The 26,433-nt window shown below is 46.6% G+C and overlaps 1 non-coding gene across 1 annotated transcript; it reads right to left on the reverse strand.

Moving 5' to 3' along the window:
- Positions 1 to 20,449: 20,449 nt before the first annotated feature.
- Positions 20,450 to 20,521, reverse strand: Trnag-ucc (transfer RNA glycine (anticodon UCC)). Its single transcript has one exon. It is a non-coding gene; the product is annotated as a tRNA-Gly (tRNA).
- Between the last annotated feature and the right edge of the window lie 5,912 nt (positions 20,522 to 26,433).

Raw genomic sequence — 26,433 nt, forward strand, 5'->3', positions numbered from 1 at the left:
AAATTGTCAGGCCAGCGTCTAACTGTCCGACAGAAGCAGTCCTCGTTGTAGTGCAAACTAGAGCACTGCACGGGCTCGGGCTTACCCGAAGGGTAGCACAGTTTTTTTACGGGCTCGGGCCAGGCTCGGGCACGGCGTGTGCTTTTTGACTCGGGCTCGGGCCGGGCTCGGGTTTTTTGACGCGGGCCCGGGCCGGGCTCGGGCTTTCTGGTGGTGTGCATGTAACGTGCAGCGAGTTATTCTCGGGTGTCTAAACTCTGAAAAACATTATTTTTCGGTGTCGGGCCGGGTTCGTGCCGGTTTCGAGTCGGACTCGGGCCGGGCTCGGGCCTAAGGTAAAGGGGTGGCGGGCCGGGCCGGGCGGGTAACGTAGATATTTCCGGGCCCGGGCCGGGCCCGGGTCTCGCCATAAAAGTTTTGATCGGGCTCGGGCGGGCCGCCCAACGTAAAAACGGGCCCGGGCCGAGCCCGGGCTGAAAAAATCGGCCCGTGCAGTGCTCTACTGCAAACGTAAATATAAGGCGGGTGTCACAAGGGCACCTTCGATCGTGCTCGACAATCATCACTGCATCACTGCTGCACACAAACAGGATTGACTGAACCGTAGCGCACCAAGTGTCAATAAGCGAGTCCATAAAAATTCAGAAATTTTCCTAATACGCATTAAAGATTGTAGGGCAGACGCCAGCCAACAATCATGATAGAAGCTCGATCATAATGCACAGATTGCGGTTGACTCGATCCGGATCGAGTTACGTCGAGACCGAAAGCGTCCGTATGACACCGAGGGCACTATCACGTCCAAATCTGCCATGTTCTCGAAATCTGTAGTTGCCGCGCAATCAGCCAATCCGAGAGGCCGTAGCAGCCATTGTGGGTGCTGACAAGGTGTCGAATCAGAAAACACGGCGGAATTTACAAGTGCAGAGAAATGTACCGCGGTACAAAATTTATAGGTCTACATTCGTCGCATTAACTTTTGTGAAACAACCAGGTCAAGACGCACCACACTTTGTAGACTTCCACATGGAAATGATGAATGTCCGAGACCATTCAGTTTCCGGATATTCACCAATGCTCACTCTTTCATGTTCCGCGTATGGGCTCCACCGTCATCGCTTGCTATGGCGTAGCTGTGCGTACCTCAAACGCTATGGCATGCGCCACAGTTACTTGTCTGTTTAGAAGACTGTGCCTGTTAAAAATGCTGCCATCTTGAAAAGAAAGGAGTTTCGTTTTCCTGGCAGCGATACCCTCGCGTGCAAACAAGTAGTCTGAGTGTGCCTCGCTCTTATCGGAGCAAAATAAAAACACACTTGACTGAGTGAATGACCCTCACATCTACGCGCTCTCAATCCGTTTTATTCGTACTGCTCTTGGCACCGTAACCCGGCGCCGCGTTTGTCGACTTACAGCGTGTCCCATTCCAGGCATCTATGTCTGTGTGCACCAGCCTTGGTCGGGGCGCGTATCAGGCGCCGCGAACAGCTGTTTTTAGTTGAATGTGTGCCTCGGCTTCAGGGTGGCCTCCATATGTTCATGTACTTCCTTTATATACACTCTTATCGCGAGGCAGTGCTCCGGTGCCAAGTGCTCCCGCTCGGCGTAATGGGTATTGGCTCGCTCTGCCCTTCGGCGAGTTTTGTTTTGGAGGCGGATGCATCGCCGTAGCTGCATCTCGACGCCATAGCTGTTCTATATTTCTAGCGAGAGATGCAAGCCTGGCAGCCAGACATTTCATTGGGCCGAGAAGGAATATGATAACAAAGGTTGAATTCACCAAGCTTTTTGTTTGTAAGTGCTTTGTGCCATTGGCGGCTCCTTGGCCAATAATATGCCTGGTGTCAGCATCTCCTAGAATTGCATCGAAATATTCTAGCGTAACACCTTTTTTGCGAATAACAGACCACATTCATGCGCTAAACAGACGACCACGAATGTTATACACTCATCGACGGGACGGGAGCCTAAAGCAGAAAGAGTGGTTAACCATAGCACAGGACTCTCTATTCATTCTTATATGCAATGCCCCTCTCTTCATAGAGAACAAGTTCCCGTTACAAATCATTGAGGAAAACAATAGGACACATAAACATGGGCGAATGTAAGACTGCATCACACAGTGCGATAAAAGGAACACAGATCGCAAGGTAAACACACGACAACGATTGTCCTGTTTTCATGCGAAGCATTCTTGGCGAACTCCAGGCACTTTGAGTGTATCTATCTAGCCTACTACGCCGCGTGGTTAGCGGTGCCTACCAACTTGAGCCGCTGGGTATATGCTCAAGGTTGTGTTGACGGCGGGGTCGGATATATATATATCCACACGTTACCTCTTTCCTGCCGTATTGGCTCACGGGTTAGCCATGTTCAAATGGGTAGCGCATCATGCGGTCGTGCTGCGGCAACCGGGTTCAAAACGAACCGTCGGACCAACTTGGGTCACTGGGCCATGCGGCGCTCTTCCACGAGTAAAGTTTATTTGGAGCCGGGCGGAATCGAACCCACGTCACAAATATTCTTACAATCTTGTCATATAGACACGCGCATGCGTCCTGGCGGCGCCGCTGAATAGCGCGCCGTGTCGAGAGGAATGCGCTCAATAAATGCAAAATATGTGACGCGTTTCTGTGGCGTCAGTATGGCGTGTATCTACATTTCTTCAATAGTAATCGCAATAACGTTGACATTTGCCGTGAGGTTGACACCCGCAATTTTTTTTTCTTTTTTTTTCAGATTCTCTCCTACACTTCAGCGCCGGCGCTCCAGTGTGACACCTCGGATCGGTAGGCATGGGATGACGCCCGTGGACCGAAGAAGAAGACGAAGTCGGTCGAGCAGCAGCACACTGCCAGTTACCCTGACAAGGGTTCGTGTTTGATGAGCCTCCTCTCTACAGTGGTGACCTGGAATCGCCGAACAATACAGGGTGTTTCACTTAACTTGGGACAAACTTTAAACATATGCAATTGCTAAGTAGCTGAACACAACCAAGGTAATGCTGTTTGCCGTCGCTTGGAGACACTCAGGTTATCTTTTTCCATTCTGCCAAATTACATAATTAGTCTTACTTATTGAACTTCTCTAATATTATAGTTACATTAAATGTGTAAATGAGAAAATTGTAGAGCAACATGCAAAACTCCAGATACAACTTTGTGTTTCTCAACACGTGCTATACAAAAGTGTTTTTCCGAGCGGGAAAGAAGCCCGCGAATACACGCAATGTTGCCGCGCGACGTACGGGCCACTCGAGGCGCGTTGTGTGTATTCTTGGGCATCTTTCCCGCTCGGAAAAACACTTTGATGTAGAACGTGTTGAGAAACACAAAGCTGTATCGGTAGTTTTTTATTTTGCTCTACAATTTTCTCTTTTGCACTTTTCTTCTAATTATAATATTTGAGAAGATGAATAATTAATCAGGACTAATTTTCTAATTAGGCGGAATGCTAAGAATAACCTGAATATCTCCAAGCAACTGCAAACAATATTACTTTGGTTTCAGCTACTTACATTGGTCCAGCTACTTAGCATTTCTGTATATTTATATGTTTGGCCCAAAATAAGTGAAACCCCCGTATGGTTCCAACGAAGAAAGCGCGTCCGCCCGATCATCTCCACCGCGTGTTCAAGCGACAATTGTCCACATGCCCCCTTTCTGCCGGCAGACACTTTGTTGTCTATGCAATTATATAAACATTCGTGGCGCGTTGCGCCGTCGGTGCCATGCATTGACGGATTCGACGACATGCGTCAGCCGTGTGTCTGGAGAGACAGCGAGATTGTGGTTTTCAAGGGTAATCCAGCTGCAGAGACGGGAGGGGGTTAGCGGTTCTCCTGAGATGCGGAGTGTATCCCGCAGCAATAGCGACGAAGCCAAGTGGAAGCACACTCAACCTCCGCTACATCGGCTCTGCAGCGGAGCCAGGGTCTGCCGGCATGAGCCTTGTGTACGCAAACATTAGCGTTCCTGCTGTGTACCTGTGTGCATGCCGCACCATGGCGCGTTCAGGGCTCTGAAGGCAACACACCGTGCACTTCAAGCCACAAGCGCTGACGGTTTTCCTTCTGCGTCATCTCGTGCACTATTGAGGAGCGATGCCCACAACGGCGGTGGCTGTGCTCCTTTCCATGCCAGCGTTGTGAGACGCCTCTAGCAGCGACCGGGTCACATCTCCCCCGCGTGTTATTAGATGCGAAGCATGTTATGCTCGGGGCTATGTCCCTCCCTCCGCCATGCAGCGTCCACACCCGCACTGCGCATGCGCATCCTCCTCCTCCTCCTCTCCTTGTCTCATCTCCTCTCCTCTCGGCATGCTTCCTCTCCTGTACGACGCTCCTCTCCTCTCCGGATTGCGCAACGAATGGCAACACCTGCGGCTCAGCCCGCGATAATGCGAAGCAGCTTAGGTTAGAGGCGCGACGGTAGGCGCTGCATACTCCGCTGGGGGGCGCCACTGTAGCTCGCGGTATAATGACGCGTGCGCGCGCTCCGCTCCTCTCAGTCTCCTCCCGTAACGCCGCGATGAGTGCCACGGACAGCGCCAGAGTCAACGCCAGTGTCAGCGCCGTGGACAGCGCTGCGGAGAAGAGGAATGGAGCCGCTGCCACGAAACGGCAGCGGCGACAGGCCGATCTGAAAACTAATGGGAACTTGAGTCGAACCCATGGCTGCTTCGCATACTACTCAGGGTTCCCCTGCGGGAAGATGGTGTAATTTTTTAGAACATATTGTGAGGAGCTCCACAGTGCAACGATAAAAGTTCTTGTACCTATCAGTGCTACGCCCTCCGGGCCTGCTTTGGATTTTTTTCCTGTGTTAGCATCAAGAGTGTCTACGTGTAAAACAGCGTATTCGTGTATTGCGTTGGAAACTGGTCACGTGGTAGAGCAAGAGAGGGGATGGGATGGCTTAGAAGAGCGTTTACGTGTGTTGTGTGTAGAGAGAGAGAGAGGAAAGGCAGGGAGGTTAAGCAGAGACGAGTTTCCGGTTTGCTACCCTGCACTGGGGTAAGGGATATAGGGGTTCGAAAGTAGACAAAGAGAGAGAAAAAGAAAGCCGGCACAGATCCCATGCCCTGTGGGAATCGATGTTAGGCGAATCAATGTGAGAGGAGACTACCAAGTTAACCAAACGACAATGAGAGCACCAAGACGTAGGCGACTGCATCATGACCTACGCGACACGCATGTCATGAAATTCATGTCATGAGTCCCTTTAGCTTAAGGCGAAAGCCTTAGTCCTGCTTATGATTATGACTGCGACCATCAACCTTGAGTCTTTTTCTTCATTTAGTACCCCATCCGAAAAAAATTAAATTATGGGGTATTACCTGCCAAACCCACGATCTGATTGTGAGGCACGCCGTAGTGGGGGACTCCGGAAATTTGGACCACATGGGGTTCTTTAACGTGCACAAAATCTAAGCACATGGGTGTTTTCGCATTTCTCCCCCATCGAAATGCGGCCGCCGTGACCGGAATTCCATCCCGCAACCTCGTGCTTAGCAGCCCAACATCATAGCCACTAAGCAACCACGGCGGGTAGTACCACATCCGAACCCATTTCAGTGGTTCTTGAGTGTTAATCTTTTTATTGCGATAGCAGTTATATGGACACTTCAACCGGATTTCTGCCGCCGGCGCCACCGTCGTCGTCACCGTCGCCGTCGCCGTCAGGTTTTCTATAGATAAAATCTTCGCCGCGCGCCGTATGCCCGAGCGGAAGCGTGCGGGGACGCGCGCTATCACGGAGAGCGAACGCACTCAATCTCCCACGCGCAAGCAAGGAAGCGGGAAGCCAGCGCCGGAGGGAGCTGGGGGGGGGGGGGGGGCGGGGCGCACTTCTACTCTGCCAGCAACCGCGCTCGTCGCTCGCTCGCACCGTCGCTTATCTCCACACGGCTCAGACCTTTATGCGCCGTGCATTCGCCGCTCAGTTTCCGTTGAAGCGATAGACCGCACGTACCTTCGCCCGCTGCTTGCTGCCAGCGTTTTGACAGTCGTTGTCTGCAGTCATTCAGTGTGATCTATTCATGTTTGTTTGTGCGCGCTCACACCACGCTTGTTCATTCAGTTAGTAATAGTCGGGCCACATTTTCCAACGCACGCTACACATGCAATGCTGCCCGGATCGGCAGTGCAGCGCTACAGGTGTGTCCCTTCGCACGCGCTGCCCACCGGAAGCGCTTCTCATGAACACCACCGTTTCACAGGCGCCTTCTCGTGGTCATCGAGTCTCTCTTCATGTCGGTCTACTTACGGCGCAGCACACCTGCTTACTTAATCAGCTCATGTTTACTACAATTCATATTGCTACCAAAGCCACTCACCTTACTTCGTATGGCATTGCTGTGTTGCTATCGCATTCATTGCTTCGCCCTTAGGGCGAAACTGTGACATTTTTTCGCTTAGTCACTGTCATTTTTGCTGAGTCATGGTCATGAATATGACTTATATCACCACCCTTTGGCGTTTCCTTCACTTAGACCCACGACCGAAGCCATTCTGGTGGTTTTTGAGTGCTATTCTTCTTTCGCTGAGTCATTGTCATTTTTGATGAGTCATGCTCATGAATATCACCTCTACCACCATCCTTAGGATTTCTTTCACTTAGTCCCCGCGTTCGAACACATTCCTGTGGGTTTTGAATGTTAATCTTTTTTCGCTGAGTCATTACCATTTTTGGTGAGTGATGCTCATGACTATGACTTCTACGATTATATTTTAGTGTTTCCTTCACTTAGTACTCACGTCAAAACCCATTTCAGTGGTTTTTGAGTGTTAATGTTTCTTCGCTGGGTGATTGACACTTCAGGCGGCTGTTTCATGACTTGCATGACACGCATATCATGACACCCATGTCATGACCTATCATCTTTGTTTGTCTTACACTCTTGACATACTATGCCAATTTCGGTACCTACCAAGTTAACGAAACGACCATGGGAGCACTAAGACGTAGGTGGCTGTTTCATGACCTACATGACACGCATGTCATGATATTTATGTAATGACCTTTCATTTATTTATGTTCGCCATACACTCTTGTCACAATATACCAATTTTGGTACGTACCAAGTAAACGAAACGGCCATGAGAGCACCAATACATGGGCGGCTTGATACATACATACTATCAAAGTGATCAATGTTCGCCAAGAAATGCTTCGCATTTAAAAAAAAGCAGTAGCAGGTAACAGAGAAGGCGTTCCAATCACAGGCGTTCACAGAGGCCGGTGGATCTCAAGAAGTGCAGTAGCGCTTGCACGGCCTTCTGATGCGATGGTAAGTCGCGACGGTGCTGCAAAATTATTCCTTCTGACAGAGGCTGGTCGTCCAACTGGTTCCGCACGACGGAAAACAATTGTCTCTGCACACTGTACTGCGGGCACTGGCAAAGTTAATTTCGAATTGTTTCCGTGTCGCCACAATCGCCTCATCCTGCGGTGTCAGCCATCCCTATGCGGAACGCGTAGGCATTGGTAAACGCGACGCCCAACCATAGCCTACCCAGAAGGGTCACGTCTCTTCGGAGAAGTCTTGGTGGAAGTCGAAGGCTTAAGGTTGGATCCGATGTTTATAATCGGGCGTGCATAAAATGTAGGTCATTCCGCTCTGATGTAGTGGACTGGCATGCCAGTAGGCGGAGCATCCTTGCCGCATATGTCCTAGACAGCGGGATTGATAGGCGGTTGTCTTCTGCAAGAGCTGAACGCGCACCTTGATCGGAACGTTCATTGCCAATGATTCCACAGTGACTTGGTAGCCACTAAAAAAATTATTTCATGTCCTTTCTCAGTTGCGTGTGTTAAGTCTATGGTGGATGCAATGTGGTGAACGAAGGTAAAATCATGGATCCGAGGCCTGAAAGAGATGCTATGTAATGCTTGCGCATTTCACTCAAATTGGCCGTTAGATCGCCGCTGAATTTTTTTAACCTTGCCTTGTGCCTAAGTTCTTAGTGCTCTGTTGCCACCTTTGAAAAAATAATAAAAAACACAGCTCCCGTGACACATCCTGAAAGTCCGAGAAAAGTCCATTCATTGCCTGTCAATTATACAGACGTCGAGCCGACAAATATCTCAAAATCTTGCTATGGCTTCTGCTTGTGTGATCTCACGTGTAAACTGATTGTGGCATTAGTTGAAGTCAGAGGCACAATTCTTCTACAGTAAAGCAGGATATTCTTTTCATAACATTGTCGTCTTGCTGGCGCAATTTGTAGTTAAGGCCGAAACCCTATTTGCACAATGTAGTATTGGGCTCTATATACAAATGAATATATAGCACTACTTTAAAATTTAATCGCGCAGCTTTCGACTTCGAGTGTGCTCCTAATATTTTCGTCTCTTGATCTGTACTTGTCGTTTAATTTACCGTCGTGCACGTGTTTTGTCATCAATAGGAGCATTGACACGGTGAAAGGGTGCGAAATTATAATGACGAAAAGTAGGGTACGGTTTATACATATTGTGTACAGAGAAAGGTAGTGAACCTGACCAAGGGAAATCATGTGCACCGTTCCGGCGACCGCAGCCTTCTTTATTATTCCAAAGAAATGTTTCGTACCAGTAATTTACAGTGTCATTTTGAACAAGGAGATGCTTTGAATCGCGACAGAACAACAAGGTCTCTCATTTATGCGTTTCATGCAGCGCGGCATGCTTTCGGGAACCGCTCACCAAGTGGTGGTACAACGCGGAAAGCTGACGGGCCGGCGCCGAGGACCACGACTGCGAAACACGCCTCCGGCCCTGCTTGCGCTTTCCCGCACGGCAAATGGGACCGAACCGTTCGCGCTGAGACCTTCGACGCTCGCGATGTTTCGCTACTAGGCCTCCAATAGCGTCGTACGAGCTGCAGGTGACCTTACGATACCGAAGTAGGTGTAACCTTGCTGCCAGAAGCCAATCACAATCGCGTTCCCTCTACACGTGACCACAGAGGCGTCAGACCACCGCACAAGGCCCCTTTGGCGCGCTCACTCGGATGTTGCAATGTGTCCCACATTCATAAGACCTCTATGCAAGAGAGGGTTTCTTTCCTCTCGACGGAGCGCTGCTGCCGTGACGGCTCAAATACCGTTTTTCCCATGATTTAGCAGCACCATTACGCTGCCCTCACTAGTAGCATACATTTTGACTGCGTTACAGTGATGAAATTTAAAGTAAAATGAAATGCTTGTTCGTGGTCGCTATAGGAAAGAACACTGCGTACGAATATCGATCATGTTACTATGCTAATTTCTCCGTACGACGGCATGCAGCTTTTATAAAAAGCGTACTGAATCCGCGACCCCCATAAATACATTGTAAGCTCGTCGCTGAGAAGCGACGCGCTGAGTCTGATGCGGAGCAGCTATCACTGCAACTAAATTGCTTAATTTGTTTCCGAGCACTGCAAGGACTATGAGCGCCGTGTGTGCCCTGTGTGTCATCTTGTGTCCAGTCTTATTCGCGCCAAATAAATCTTCTCAAAGTGCCATACCTACAAGCCCACATTGATAGCATACTGAGGTCGAAATGAGCGCAACAGACATGAGAACGATATCCCAAATGAACAGTAACAATTGGCTGCATTATGTCTCTCTAAATTGTGCGTAAAAGCATATTGAAATCAGAAAATATAATGTAACAACTGCAGTTACAGACGGGTTACCGGTAATCGCAACAAATGTTTGGCGAATGCTTGGAGATTTAGTTCATTAACTGAAGCTGGACTCTTGTAGCATTGAATTTCCATAAGCGCAGTTTTAGCAAAGCAAAGTGTTCTGTGTACATTCTTCTGTGTCCGTATCTCTTTATACAGCTGCTAAATCGCATCCACGCCAGCTAGCCGATTCAGCCACAGTTGCAGCGTAGGTGGCCATGACGCTAGTTATTAAATAACGGGTGATATTGACGCCTGGTGTTGATATAGTCACCTGATTTTCAGAAATGAACCCAATGACTGGATTCACTATCCGAAACGCTGGCCATCAACAGCGACGCGCTGACGGCATCTACATCGAGTGGCAGAAACATAATGTTGACTACCGAGCCAACTAGTGCACAACACACGATGATCACCAGATAGCATATAGCTGCGGCAAGCAAAGTAGATCCACAATGACTCGCATTCCTTACACATGGACTGGTGAGCTGAGGCGGTCGCACACTGTTCCACAAACGCAATTTTTCAGTGACAACGCGCTATTAGATTATTGTATTCTTTATGTGAAGTGTTCGTTTCCAAGCCATAAAGCAAGGGAAAAAAAACGAACAAGAAGGTGCAGTCCATCAAGCGCCCTTGAACTGCAAGGACGTCTTGATACCTATCACATGGCACACAGTGACGGGATAATTTGTTCGGATTCATGTTTAAAATATGCAAGGCGACTGGAGGAAGATATTTAAAGAAAGTGACACACGCAGAGCGCTAGTCAAGGTTCTGTCATATACAGCGGCCTTTCTCACACAAGGGTTGCACTTTTCCGGTGCAGAGTCCCAGGGTACAGTAACATTTAGGATAAACTGGAGAGGATATAAACATTCGCTTGTTGCGACATGTCGTTTACGAATGAACAAGAAAGCTAGAAATACCGTCGACTGAAGCACATTCGTTTATAAAAGGTTCAGATACAAGCCAATAATACGCTGTGATGAGACGAGTCTATCCGCACGCAAGTTATACAACCACAGATACGCGACCGCTACGGCGCGAGAGACAAGCGGTTACATCCAATGTCGATGGAGTGCAGTTTCAAGACGAATTTCGCGCGTCAGATAAAGATGCAGTGGCATGGCACAGGATGTTGACTGTTCCACGCTTGACACCGGATGAAGTTCTTCGCTTGGACGCCAATAGTTCGCTCCATGTGATTTAGGCTATTATTTCTCATTGGCAAGCAAAACCTCATAAGCTGGCCTTTAAAGCGAAGGACCACTCGGCGTCCTTGTTCTTTGGGAGCTGAGGCGGCTGCACGCCGTTTCTGCACCTATGATGAAACATTATGAAACAACCAGATGTCCACGTAATTTCTTACAAATGTCTGCTAACATAGAGAAAAAAAGGCGTATTATGAAATAATATGTGAAAACTTTAGCCGTAATAAACACCGAATGGAGCCGGATTTTTCGTCATTGTGATGAAAATGAACGCGCATGTTCTATGTTCATCATTGGCCATGTTTCTAGATTACTTCGACAGTCTCCTTTAAAATTACGAGGAAAATACATGAGCTGGGATACTATTCTATTGGCAAATGCACAATTAGAGCTTGCATAAGTATGGCTTACAGAAAAGGACTGTTTCAATAGCAAGTAATGACAATTATTTACTACTTCGCTTTCAAGTGGTGCTTGAAGTCATTTCGCATAATTTTATAACCTACTAACCATAGGTCTGCAAATGAACGGAACTCACTCAGGCTGACTCTCAAATTATTTTTTACTTTGGGTTCACTCGCATTCAGACTCATGATACGTTTGGTCAGCCAGGCCCGCTCGGACTCAAACTCATCACTGTCCTACTCATCCGGGCTCGCTCGCACTCAGACTAACCGAAATTCTACTCAGCTGGACTCACTCAGACCCACGGGTTGGTCTGAGTCTGAGTGTGTCTGACGGAGTCGACCCATGAAGGAGTTCTCGGACCTATAGTGTGACCATATAGGTTGATTGGCCAATTCATATTAATATGACTGGCGTTTCTGGTATACTTACTAAACATGGCAAAAAGGATACGACAGATAGTAGGTGAGTATTCAAATACTGTTAACCATACAGCGGCTTAAATTTTTCAAGCAGGGCGAAAGTTGACATCTGTAAGCTACATTGACTATTGACCGCTTGTCTGAACTAGCATGAAGGAAATTCCTACAAAATGCCCCACTAGGCAGCGAAATAAAACCATCACAGTAGGTCTAACACCTTATAAGCTATGAGTGGCAGCAAAATGTCTGCTTACAGTGATCTTATGCAATCAGACTACCCTCAAGACAGGTGAGTCAAATGATCATGGCTTGGGGAGAACAATTCAGGCTAGAGATATTGAAAAGAAAATGTTTTAGGTAAATATTATTTCCAACTTAGATTGCTATCTATTGCGTGGTGAAAGATATAGGTGGCTCAACGACACCATGTGTCGGCGGAGCGTGGTGACTACGCCTCTATTCGCCCTTCCTTCCTTCGCCGGCAGGTGCGCTACAGTGGTGAGGTCGTCATTTTCTATCGTCTGTTAGAGGCGTGAGGCGCTGCATTCACACATTTAGCTGCAAGCGCCGTTAAACCGCGAGAAGTTACTTCCTATGTGGCCCTACTTTCTCTCCGTCACTTCTGTAATACGGCTGCCCCCGCTGTTTCGCGGCGGAAAATAAAATTAAACTCAAATTAGCGTTTTCACGTGCCTAAACTACGATCTGGTGACGGCAGCCCTAGGGGGGGGGGGGGGGGACTCCGGAATAATTTGACCACCTGGGGTTCCTTAATGTATATCTAAGTCAAAGTGCACGGCTATTTTCACATTTCGCCCCGATCTAAATGCAGCCGCCGGGGCTGGGATTCGATCCCGCGACCTCGTACTTAGCAGCCCATCACCATAGCCACTGTCACACAGCACCATACAGCATCTTAATTCGTGCTTCTGAGAAAGTTTTCCCGGTAGCTGTAAGTGTCTAGCAGTGCTTGTGTGCACGGGAATGCAGTTGTAGTGTTCACGATAACAGTGCATTGAACCTAAATTGCACGTTAGATATCGGACACAATGTATATCCAGCCTTCCGCCATTTCTCTTAAGAGTCAATGTAAGCGCCTTTCTGTACTACTCAATATTTCATGTCACAGGTACTTAATCCGCCATTTTCAAAGGAAGCAGGTGCAAAATTTCAGCGATAAATAATTGATTGACGCTGGTGCAAGCACCCTACCACTATGACGAAAGACTTCGCCTGACTATTCATCATCTGAAAGACCAGCTGTTCAACTGGCTTCCCCGCAGTTGCGCATCTAGGCCCAGCACGACTTCCATTATTTGTTCGGAGGAGCGCCTCAGTCGATTCTCACAAATTATGGCCGATTTGAAGATACTACCGCAGTGTTTCCATGGCAACAAGTTCACGAGCTTCAGGTTTGCGTGTAAGACTGATTTCAGATATCTCGATTCAATGAAGTAATGAAGTTACCAAAATATTCTTTCCTGTCTGCCATTTATTCACGATGTTATCTCTAGCTTACCAGCTTCACATGGTCGCGTTTCTTCGCTTACATCGGTGTGGTCTTGCCGGCTGACGACTGCCGACCACAGACCACACGTAAGTTTGTTTGCAGTGTACAGCTAAACTTTTCCGCCAGACGGCGTAATTTATGGCGATTGAGAACGTCGCCACTCTCCAGAAGGTCTACAGAGCGTCGCCACTCCTCCACGGAAGATTTGCATCTTCCGTGCCGTAAAGAATTGGCAGCAAATCCAAAGATCGTTTCGCAGTGATGGCACTCCACATCTTTCTGTAGCATCATTAGCGCACTTGAAAGCTTGATCACATGGGCTGTCTGCAGGAATACCAGCTCTTTTTTTTTTGTCGGGATAGACCAGAATTTTAGAAGCGTTGGAACAGAGAGATAAGCTGGGCGATATTTTGTGTTTATCTCTATTTTCACTCGGTAAATGCGCGATCTCTTCGGCTACCGTTTGGATGTGATACTAAAAGGGTTACGGCGGCCGTAATCACCGCTTGCTTGAGCTAGAGGCGACAGTTGCTTTTACGACGTACCTTAGTGCGTTGATTGTTAAGGCCGCATTTTGCATGCGTTCTTTCATGTTTACAGAAGTGGTAGGACGAGGAGCCAGTTTGGAAGGGGGCAACGTCATACGGAGCTAAGTATCACTCCGACCTCGGCTGCGAACTGGAGTCGATGTCTTCGAGCGGGAGAACAGGCACCGACTTGGCGGCACATCCAGAGCAGATGACGCTTCAAGCGACGGACTTCCTTGGTGTAATGCGAGACCTACTAGCCGCAGTGCGTCTCGTGGGGAAATGAATGTGACGAAGCAACTACCCAGCCCAAACTAAGAGAATCAGAGTTCGAAGTTATCCTGACGACAGTCAAAAATGAACCATAACTCCACACAGCGAATCTGAAAACACTCAGTAAATTCATGGCGCAACCCACTAAAGCGTTAGCTTAAAGATTTACTACGAAAAGCAGCACACACCGAGTACTTTTGAGGCACAGCCAACTAAAGAGCCAGGTTGCTGTCCTCGATAAAACCTCTCTGAAATGGCCTCGATTCCACCAAGCGTTCTAGAGATTTAAAGGATGGTTTTTTGATATTTGCATAGAGGCACATTCCCTGTGGCACATCCTAAGTTACCCAAGTTGGCGCCGCAGACGTTCATTGAAGTAAGGTATGCGACCAGGTTAGTTGGTGTTCATCCATGACGTTTAACCACGCGAACTTGGACAAAGGAAGGCGAAAGAGACAGTCGTAGACAAGCACTTGCCTACGTGTGTCTCTTTCGCCATCCTTTGTTCAAGTTCGCGCGGTTAAACGTCGTGGTTCATTGAAGAGCGGCCCATTCCTACTGGCACATAGCCAGTGGCAAGTCGCGGCGTCAGAGGTTCATTGAACTACGGTATCGACCTAGTCCCGTATCTACAGTGACCCGTTTCGGCGTGAAAGAGGTTCGTTTAACAACGACGGATATGTACACAATTGTTATGCCCCGTTTTACACATTCGACACACCACCCAATTTCAAAGGGGATGTCGTTAAAGCAAATCAATATAATTATCAAAGCCCGAAAGACGCGCCAGGTTGTCACATGACACGTTTCTCAACGTTCGCATGCTCCGGCGCGCCATGCATTTCGGAGGCCACGTGCAGACTTGGCGGCGGCACCGCTAGACGGCGCCGACTGTACTCCAGGAGCACGAAAGAGAAGTCCCGCTGCAGTACACGCCTCATACGTGTTTCGACAGTGGCAATACGCTGTGTCGCTTATTGATTCAATGGCAAATACCTTACCACTGACGGTCGTCCTGAATTGGGTTCTGTCGAATTTTTGGGGATGTGCAATGGCGTGATGAATAATGAACTTCCTTTTTGCCCCAGCGTAGGGAGCAAATTTGCTTCAGAGCATGCTACAAGAGACGGTAAAATTGACGTTTTCATTGACAGGCCTAATGTATTTCTTCACGGTGTAATTTCTTCAGCATGCAGTCCTGAGGTGCGGAAAGACAGATGGAAAAGGACGAAGGAGTAGCCTTCGTACCTTTTACCTTTCTTTGTGCACTTCAGTGCTTCGCGCTGCAGAAATTACACCAAGAACTCAAACCAACTCGTCCACATCGCTATTACTAATTGATGTCTGCTTTCCAGCATTTGATTAAAAAGTTCTGAAGTACTTGTCTGTCGTTAGTTGACATACAAACTTATTTAGCAGACTGAGAGAGCAAACTGACTGCTGAAGGCAAGCAAAAGTTTCTGGACAAAAAAATAAAGAAAACAATGATCGACCATTCTTCTAGCACGTATAAAATGTGAAGGCCACAGGTAATGTCCACTCTGACGTCACACATAGCCTTTCGGTAGGATTCGGCATCAAAAAAGAAGCAAGCTGGACCCAAGGAGGAATCAAAAAAGATCGCAATCATGTCACCTGCTAGTCGGTGACTGAAAGCGCGCGCCTTTCGGCTACTCTATTGGTATTTGCCTCCAGGTGGTCGGCTACAACTAAGCTGGACGATGCAGAGCGATAAGCTTTCTAAGGCGAGTGTAACACGCCGGCCAAAGCACTCTTACTAATCCGTGGAATAATTGGCTAGCAGCTGCGAAGCAGATCAGCGCTGTGCAGAAACTAAGACCCGCATTTTTCAATCCTTGATGTTTGCAAGGTGGAAAAGATACAAGAGATCGCTACATTCACGAGAATGAAATATAACTTATTCGCGACGAAGCATATTTGCATATTAGTTTAATGGCTAGCAGCCATCGGATTATTTCTATATTACCAAGTGTGCAAAGAGATATTTGAGTGAACCCCAAGCAAGGTGTACTTTAAAGGTTGCTTTTTAACATTTTTTACTTTATAAATGTAATGACAACATGCAATCAGGGATGATTATTGTGGTTATCGTAAGTTAGGTTTAAAAGCAGCGACGATCTTATAAAATACCCACGTGTACCATATATACACTTTAGCGCAAGACGTCACGTTTTTATGACACCTGTCAGTATGCGCTGGAGCAAGGTATGTTTCGCTCCTATAAATAGATCGCCCGCACTGCGTCAACATCAACAATGAGGAACATACTATAACTTAAAAAAATGTAAAAATAAAATTTCAGAACATATTATAATTATAATGCTGTGTTACAGAGCGTAAGCAGCAGCCCTAGTTGCAAAACCCATCGAATCACGTTTAAGCACGGGATTTCCTCATTCGGGATTTATTAATAGCTTGTTTTGCGCAAGTAACACCATGAATTCAGTTGCTAAAATTTCATTGTTATGTCAGAAAACGAAACAAAAGTGATATCATCAGGCCACATTTGCTGATAGTGCACTAAACCTTGCTTCGACTAGAAAACACTCTCGGCCTTCAAAAGGCTCACGAATTAAGTTGCTGGTCTCCACTCGGCACATTCCCTGCGAATTCTCGTAAACGCTTCATTTACATTTATATTCTTTGAGGGGGTGCTCACACAATGCGCATAGAATTGTTGAGCCAACAGCTGAACGTGCAGTTTAGTTCCGTATTCGTGTACATTTACAGATGCAGCAAAAACGAACAAAACATTGAAGGTATCTAAGTTACAACACATGAAATCAAGATTTATGTAAGTGACAATAATTTCTGTGGGACGTGAAACAAAGAAAACCATTTTGTTGCATAAATCCCGTGAAATGCAAATTTAGAAGAACAAAATAACTTCAAGTATAAAAATGATGAACATACATGGAAGAAAATGTTAGAGAATAGCCTAGTATCGTTTCCTACTATGACAACTGTATGATATTCAAATGATCAGGATGCTCTGCTAAATGTTTGGACTGTACAATCTAAGGATTTTACGTAAACCCATATTTTCTTACCAATGTACACATAAATTGTGCGGTACTTACTTTTAGTTGTTGCATAACCTTGGACTAAGCCAGATATCTGTGCTTTGCGAGCGCAATGCACCGTCACCAGCTACAGTTGACAATTTATAGCTGATGCCAGAAAGTGGTACCATGAGTTCTTTGCTAAAGCTCCTGTAGCAGCTTATACAGCGATGCTTCTGAATATGCATTATTTTATTGCCTAAAAAACGACACCACACATTTACTCACAAACACAAATATTGACAGTTGTGGCGCATCCCTTTCTGTTATATTGGTGCGTTTGTGCGTCGTGTTCTTTGCCAGGGTCTGCTTCTCGCGCAGTATAAACGAATGCATAGAGCAACAGGCGTCAGCTTATAAGTAACAAGCGCTTTGCACAGAGCTTATTTGAGTCGAGCAAGTTGATAGGCATTCGTGTTTGTAGAATGCGGGCGTGCAGACACGGCACAGGTATAGGAACTTTGTGTTGTCCTCTTCGTTCCTATCTCGACCGTGTTTCGGATGCCTGTTTCTTCAGTAACGTGAATATTCCTCGCACCGTGTGTCAGTCCCCTCTTTCCTCAGCGTTTCTCTGTGTTTGCGCCGGATGTTCGTCCTGTCCTCTTTCATCGACGCCTTTGACCGCAGCGAATAAGTTGTCTGATCGCAACACTCTCGTCCCAGTACAGCGTCCCGGCATCCGCTCCATCGGTGCAACGCACTGACACTGCACTGTACGACTGCACTGTCGAGAGCCGACGTCGCGTGGCCAGCACGCTCCTGGCAACCTGCCCCATCCCGGCGTGCCCCGGCGTCAAAGGCGGGTTGGTTTGGAACGTGACCGCCATAAGCGATTGGCGGCACGCGTCTCGTCGACCTCGCCTTCTTCACGCGATGGCGGCGGTCGGGCCGCAGCGGATGCAGTGTGCTGCGGATGCCTCGGGTGTTAATCGCGGTGGGGGACCGCGATGACGCATTCCGATGCCGGCTTTGCACGCCGAAAGGGTTTCGCATGCCAAGAAGCTCGCTGTGCGTAGAGCTGCCTGCCCCTCGAATCAACGGCGGCATCTATGCGGACGCGGTAAACGAGTACCCGGTGGTCGACCGCTGTGCGTTCGATTGAGAGACACGGTTTTCGACCGTATGTAGTGCGTACATGGATGGAATCCTGCTGAAACAACGTGTTGTACGCAACACGTTTTGTTTTTGTCGATGTCATGTGGGTCCGTCGTACGTACATAAAGTCTTTAACAAATCTAGAATGATAGAACCCGATGGGCTCGATTTCGCATGTGGTCTAACCATACGAATAAACTAACAATTGAGTCAGAGATAGCCTAATGAAACGAATTGCTACGTTTGATGGAAATGAAGAAATAATAAGGTAAGGAAAAAATAATGTGGTTGAACTGATAACTTGCCGCTGGTAGGAGTCGAATTCAAATCTTGCCCAGTAGGCGTGCGGTATTGGCAATATCTTGCGGGAAAACAATTCGCTACAGCAGTTAACACTGACATTGGCAGTACGAATTTCTCTGCTAGAGATAAAAAATGTCGTTCAGATGCGACCCCACGTGTAAGGACGAGCGCGCTTAAGACCCCGAATTGACATTTTGACGGGCCACGGGCCACTTTTAGGTCATCAAACTTGCAGATAAGTCTAGATAGTAGGTGTTGCTGGGAAAGCCAGCTGATACGGCACAATTTAAGAATATAAGTCATATGGCCACATTTTCACAGACCACTTTGGGTCATCAAACTTGCAGATGAGTCTGGGTGGTACGTGTTGCTGGGCTGGTCAGCTATACTGCACAATTTCAGAATAAATCCTGTGGCCACATCGAGCAAGATGAAAATAAAGGTGGAAGGGGACAAGGAGCGCGCTAAGAAGGTGTGTCGGAAACGCCATTACATTTTTCAGACATTCGAAAGATAGTCGCCTTCCTATTTTATTTTCAGTTCGCCCTAAGTGGCCATAAACTCATCGTCTGAAAGAGCAGATGAGTCTTCACACAGCAAAATTCAATGTGTGCGAACTGTAACGAACACAGCTCCTTTGAATTGGTCATAATCAAAAAGCTGAAAGAAGTGTGCAAGATTACCCCCACAGTAAACCTTGCTGGTGCTTCCGGCTTGCCTTTGGGCATAGACTTTTTGTATACGAATAGAAGTGCCCTAAAGAGAGACTTCAAGACTGGGGCTGTGCATAACCTACCTCGCTTTTGCCTCGGCTCTTTGCTCTACTCACCGCAGCCACAGTATGGACGTTTCCATTACATTTAGAGCTTTATGTGGAATTTCTATGAGGATGGAATTAGGCATCATCTGAGTGTGTAGGTTACGAGCGGGGGAAGAAGACGAAAAAACAAACAAAACGATTGGACGAGCGCTGGCGTGCTTCGCTTTTTTTTCTTATCGACGTCACACGTAACTGCAAAAGAAGCAAAACAAAATAAAACATATGCAAGAAACCGAGACAACTATACAAAGCAGGATAAATAAACTAAAAAGACAGCCTTATCCACAGCATATGACTTCCATGTGTAAGATAAGAAATGTTGCAAACGCTTAGTCGCACACTGAGAGCAACGTCCGTGTGAAAAAAAAACAAAAAAATCATTAAGTAATCTAGTTTGAAGTTGGCGTTCCTACTGTCGTTTTCTGAGTAATTTGTCTTTTGCCCTGAGCTGTTGATCTGCCGCGATAAGCTATGAACTACAATCTAAATATCCCAATAACTTTGTAAGTGAAGCTCGTTGGAAGAGCTTTACAGTAAAGAAATATAGGAACTACCGCATTCTATAGCTTGAGTGAAAGAACGTGTTCAGAGTAGGAAGACTGCCATTGGCAATTGTAGGACTCACGGAGAGTAATCATTTAGCGATTGCTGAAGAAAATGAACCTACATGCTACAGTCATGAGATTTGTGGCCCAAAGCTTCACGCTATAATTTGCATTAAACCAACCTAACCGCTGTTAGAACAAAATAGTGTTGAACTTGGAGACGAGTCCCTATTACAAGCAGATTTACCTTCTGCAATATTTCATGAATCATATGAGAGTAGATATGAAAAATAACGCGGCTTCAAGAAAGATACGTCAACAGCACAAGCGCATCAGCCGATATCTTAATTGTAACATCTAGAAATTGTTTAACTTAATGAAGCAAAGCTACTTTTTTTTTCGGTCCTTCCGGCTTTCGTTGTTTTTATACCGCTCATTATTTTAGTAGTATTCCACAAGGCTTACAGAACAACACGAGCATGCTCAAAACATGACCGAAATGAAGCCCGGGCGACAGTTAGTTAGCATTACGGCTGAGTTTCCACCAAAAGAAAAAAATAACAAAAGACATGTGTTATAAAAGAAAAAAAAATGTTGCGTCGGCCGGGAATCGAACCCGGGTCAACTGCTTGGAAGGCAGCTATGCTAACCACTATACCACCGACGCCGCCGTTTCACCGCTGCCCGACAACGGCTTATATAGGTTGGATATATTCAGAGCTACGTGGCGAGGAGACCTGTTCCGTTGGCGAGAGAAAAAGGAAGCGGGTCAACAGTCTCTATGGACGGACTTGGCCGAAATTACGCCAACGCATTTCTCCAGGCACATGTGCTCCAGACACATGTGCTCCATGCTCGCTGTAAGTATTGCGTTTCGCCTGTCGTTTGCATTTTTTTTTTTCTCGCACATGCGTGGCCACCTGGACAATGACATACACAATGGCCCTCGCTTACAAGGGCATCGCTTGAGGCCGAACAATGGTTTCTTGTCGTTCGAAACTTATATATTGCTTGTGGACCTGCATTTCATATGGAGTTACGTGCAGTAACGTCTCAAGCGTTCACATTTATAAAAATTAATGCGAATAGCATTCTTGGCATTCTCAGACCGCCTCTCTTTCGATACATTTACTATCTTGCAATCTATCTATCCCAGAAAAAATATGAGTGGATCCTGAAGATTGTGCAGTCGAAAAATGTGGCCCAGCCGCTTGATTATGTGACACTGGTTATGCAACATTGGGTATGAGCCGCTCTTTAATGGACCTTTTCGACGCCAACTTGTGTGTGTGCCACTGGGTATTCACCCCCAGGTATGAGCCACTCTTTGATAAACGTCTTTGATGCCAACATGTGTAAATTTATAAATCTCCGGAGTACTATCAACCTCTATAGATGGTTTTCATGGGATACGAAAAATTCGATTCAGTAGAGATACCAGCAGTCATGGAAGCATTGCGTAATCAAGAAGTACAGGAGGCATACGTGAATATCTTGGCGAATACCTACAAGGATTTCACAGCAACCTGCTCTCCACAAGAAAAGTAGAAAAGCACCTACCAAGAGATGGTTCAGGCGAGAAAACACAATCTTTCCAATGCTATGTACTGGATGCGTAGAAGTATTCAGGCTACTATATAGGAAATATTTAGGAGGGGTGATCAAGGGCGAATATCTCAACAAGCTTCGGTTTATTTTGTAATGTTAAGACGCTATTGAGGGCGTAAAAAATTTCAAGACTGAAAATAGTGTTTTAAATGCTTGTTACCAATGGTTGCAACCGAAGGCCGAAAAAAGTGCAAGAGTGCAGACGATAGCTCTTCCGTGTTTTGAACTTTTTTCCACCCTCCGTTGCATCTTAACATTCATTGCGTAATAATATGAACCAACTAGACCACCAACAAGTTTTGAAACATTTGGTTTGATGATAACATTGTCCTGTTGAACAACACTGGGGATGAACTGATAAAAATTAATAAGGACCTTAATCGGGAAAGCGTAAGTGTAGGGTCGAAGATTAATATGCAGAAGACAAAGGCACTGTTCAACAGTCTGCACAGGAGTAGGTTTACCGAGGTCAATTACCACAGGACACCCTCATCATGTGAAGGAAATTTACAGAAAAATAAAAATGGGTTTGAGTGCATGCAGGCAGGCATTACGAAATCCTGACTGGGAGCTTACCACTCGTTGAAAAGGAAAGTCTGCAACTATTGCATTCTGTTGGTGCTAACATCATCATCATCATCATCATCATCATCATCATCATCATCATAAGCCTATATTTATGTCCACTGCAGGACGAAGGCCTCTGCCTGTGATCTCCACTTACCCCTGTCTTGCGCTAGCTGATTCTAACTTGCGCCGGCATATTCCGGCTACCAATGATTGCAACCGAACATATGGGGCAGCAACTTGGAAGTTAACAAAGAAGCTCGAGAACAAGTTGAAGACCGCGCAAAGAATTATGAAACGAGAAATGTTAGGTGTAACGTTGTGTAACTTTCCTGCTTTGTGCTTTATGTGGTGAAAACGTAGATATGGAACACCTCGTTTGGTTGTGCCGGCAAGCCGAAGAGGATAGAAAGGCATCAACTTTGTAATCGACAGAAAGGGCCTCTTAAAAACATTGGTTTTTAGGACGGAGAAATCAGGCAAGCAGTACACCTGTTGTTTAATTTCGTTCGCTACACTGAGATTATGAGCGTTTGTATTAACCTTCCGTAAAAAAGTGTATTAGCTGCTCCAGTAGCACCACCACCACCACAACCAGGATTCCGCTGTCCGCTTAAAGGCGGTGGCGTAGCCTATGAAGTGCTTAGAGAAATCTCAATAACGAGTCGAGTTTGGCGCACGAGAAGTTAGCGCACAAAAACCACCCAGCGTATAAAATACCGTAGTGTTTACAAAAGTACTCAATAGGAGCACAAAAGAACAAAAGCAGTACCGTAGAAGATTGGGTGCGCTATCTCTAACAATCCGTACAAAGGCCATCATTTCGTGTCCGTAAGAATTTACAGAGGAAACATTTAAATGTTTTATAAACCAGGACGGTACCAGTGAAATGACGACACAAACAGAAACACGCACGACAGGGCAAGCTGTCAAGGTTCAAATATGCTTGCACCTTTCGAGTTGAAATTTGAAATATACGCAATCCCCTAATTTCTTTTGCAACTTTTGAGCACAACACTGGTGAAAGTAACATTTACAAGAACAATTCTACGTAATCGAGGTGTAACGATATATTTTATGTCGCGTTATAAAGCAGAAACCTTCTATCAGCAATGACATTATTTTTATATCTGCCAAGGCACCATGCGTGAAGAAAGGTCTCTGCGTTAACGCAAGCGTTAACGCAGAGACCAAGAAAAAAAATTATGACTGATTCCTCTTTTATAGGAATCGGTAGAACACGAAAGTGAAACGTGTCTTCACCGAAGCTGTTTGCTTGTTTGCTCCGTGAAGTCACGGTCCGCTGCAGCGAAAAGCGCACGATTTGCGGGCCAGCGACCGTGTTGCAGGTTTCCTTGGCACGCGGCGTCAGGTTCGCGAGTGGATTCGGCGAAGGTGCATGAATTATGGTGCGGTGCCGTAGTGGCTACGGCAGCCAGTCGAAATGCGGCGCGCTCTGCTACAGGAATGCTAGTGGCAGAGTTCGCACCGTGCGTCGCGAGCGCGCGAAGGCATTCTGCTTCACGCTGGCGTACCTCTCACCGGAGCAAAGCGAGATTCGCCCGGTGACGTCCTTGCTTTTCGGCGCCGCTTAGCACAGCAGTTGTCTTAGGTGGTGCCATCGCAAGTGAAGCAGTAGGCGATGGACAGCTGGTGCACGGTGAAGCACCAATCCGCAAGCGACGAGGCGCCACAGGCTAATCCGACGCGAAAGCCAAACCATGTACGGTAACTGCCTACATGAGGCCACAGGCTCTGGCGTCGCAATCGTTCAGTCACCATGGGAATGGTGGGTTTCGCCAAAGCAATTGAGGATTTCGCAATAGACGATTTCGTCAAAGCAATTAATGACCATACACGAATAGATGTAATTTACCTAGACATTTCAAAGACCTTTTACCGTGTCTGCTGCGCTAAACTTCTTATAAAGCCTAAGATATACTAGAAGGTGGGAAGTGTTTCGTTGGACTGGCTGTTACTTATCCGACTGCTGCCAGATTGTCAAGTTAGACGCCCACACTTCTGAAATTATGCCAATCGTGTCTGGTGTACCCCAGATTTCCGTTTTGGCCCCTATCTTGTTCATTCTGTTCGTAAACTACATAACTAGTCAGGTTGAATCGAAGATTAGGTTATTTGCAGATGACTGCGTCCTGTATGGAGAAGCACTTAACCGACAAGATCAAATTAGTCTTAGCAAGGATTTTGCTTTGATAGCCCAATTGTGTGAAGACTGTCAAATGGCCATCGGCTTCGATAAAACAGTTTCAGTGCCGGTCACAAAAAAAAGAAATCCAAACTTAGTTTTGCGTACGGCTCTGTTAGTACCATCCTTAACGCTGTCACAAATTATAAGTACTCGGGCGCCGTCACATCATCAGATCTAGGACGGTCGGCTCGTTTAGAGCACGAGGCAAGCAAAGCGATGCGAAAGATTATGTTTTTTAAGCGGGCCCTGCAATACTTTACGAAGCTCCTGGCCTATGTGACATTCATAACATTCATACGTCCTTTCTTAGAGTATGCGAGCGTGGCGTCGTTTCCGTTCACGCAAAATCATATAGCTACGCTTGAGGCTGTCCAGCGAAAAGCGGCACGTTTTATCTGTAGCAGATATAGACGCACCGTCTCGCCTACGTTCATCCTGTCCGAGATCGACCTTCATACACTAACAAGACGTGCGATGCCAAACCGACTCAAATGTTTGTATCTCATTCTGCAAATAAGATTAAAGTGGACCCTGACACCTACATTTCCTGTAACACGTCTAGAGAAACCCGTCATAAGCATCACCTTACACTGCAAGAATATTTCTGTACTAACAATACATTTAATTATTCGTTCTTCCCGCGAGCTGTTCCTGACTGGAATGCTTTAGCACAGACGGTGGTCACACAGCCTACTGTTGACAAATTTGTTGAAATTGCTCGCCAAACTGTGCTTTCATCAACGAGTATATGATGCTATCATTATTGTCTTTATCATTGTTTTACTTACCAGGTAAATTGGAAACCTGGGATGCGATATTGTGGATGATGTTATCAATTTTATATCTCATGTGCATGTCTTTCCTTCTTTTCTTTTGCAGTACATAGTATGTAACTGAAATAAGTTGATTATGCCTTATCTTTTTGCCCTACTCAATGCTGTTAACATAGGTTCATCATCTTTAACATTTTCTAGTTACTCTTATTTTCTATTACTGTTATTTATAAATAAATAAATGCTGCGAGACAGCTGTTCAACCTCGACGGTTTATTATCGAGGCCGCGCGCTGAAGAGAATGACGCTGGCCATGATGATGAGTATATACAGATGAAGAAGATGAAGGGGTAATATAATGCTCAAACAATTACCCCCGCGCATGGAAGCGGCCAACCTGGCCGCTGGCTATGGCGGCGAACACCGTATAAAAGGGTTTAAACGCGAAACATACACAATCTCTGTGGTACGGCAGCGGCCGTACAAAGGCGCAACAACGGGAATGACACGATAGTTAACTGGCGAAGTCAGTTCCTGAACAGTGTAGGGCCCGACAAAACGGGACTGAAATTTCACGCATAAGCCAGGAACGCGAACTGGAGTCCACAGCAACACTTCGTCTCCAGGCTGGAAGGAAACGGCACGGTGAGATGCATCATAGCGAGTTTTGCGCTCTTGTTGACTGGTGTCGGTGTTGAGGCGGGCGTGTTGGCGACACTGGGCAATGCGCGAAACAAATTGCTCACACATTGATGGGGGCGAGGGCACGGGGGCGTCAAAGAAACAGACGTCGAGGACAGTGATCGGTTGACGACCATACAGAAGGAAAAAGGGCGAGTACCCCGTTGTGCGTTGGACGGCCGTGTTGCAAGCGAAGGTGGCGAATGGGAGAATAACATCCCAATTGGTGTGGTCAGGGTTGATGGACATTGAAATCATCAATACCAGGAATTAGGGACATTTCGTACAGTTTCCTTTTTTCACCACCACGTGGCGTATCGACCTTAAAGAATTCAAAATTCCCGCTATGACGTATGCTATGACGCACAACTAAAGAAAGCGCAATAAAAAGAAACACACCTTGAAGCTGTGGCTTCACCTCGGTGCTTGGAAACGAGCGCGCTTGTGTATCAGCGTTATCTCGAAGACGGCCAGCTACTTGCTCTACTGACAATGAATCGACGGTTTTGCTAGACACCTGGCCAGGAAGCTCGTCCGCATTCTGGAGAGATGTCTGATCGAGATAACGGCTCCCGCGAAGCTTCCGATGAATATATATATATTTTTCCTTGAGCAGACTTTTTATTTGTACACCACTGTGGCCACGGTCTTGCGTATACGTCAGGGTTCTGTTTCGTGGGTTTCCTATAAAACTGGCGTGATCCATTGTTTAAGAGGAAGCTTTAGCTCGGGCCTATCTTC

The sequence above is a fragment of the Dermacentor silvarum genome, chromosome 9 (assembly GCF_013339745.2).
Source record: "Dermacentor silvarum isolate Dsil-2018 chromosome 9, BIME_Dsil_1.4, whole genome shotgun sequence".
NCBI classification, from domain to species: Eukaryota; Metazoa; Arthropoda; class Arachnida; order Ixodida; family Ixodidae; genus Dermacentor; species Dermacentor silvarum.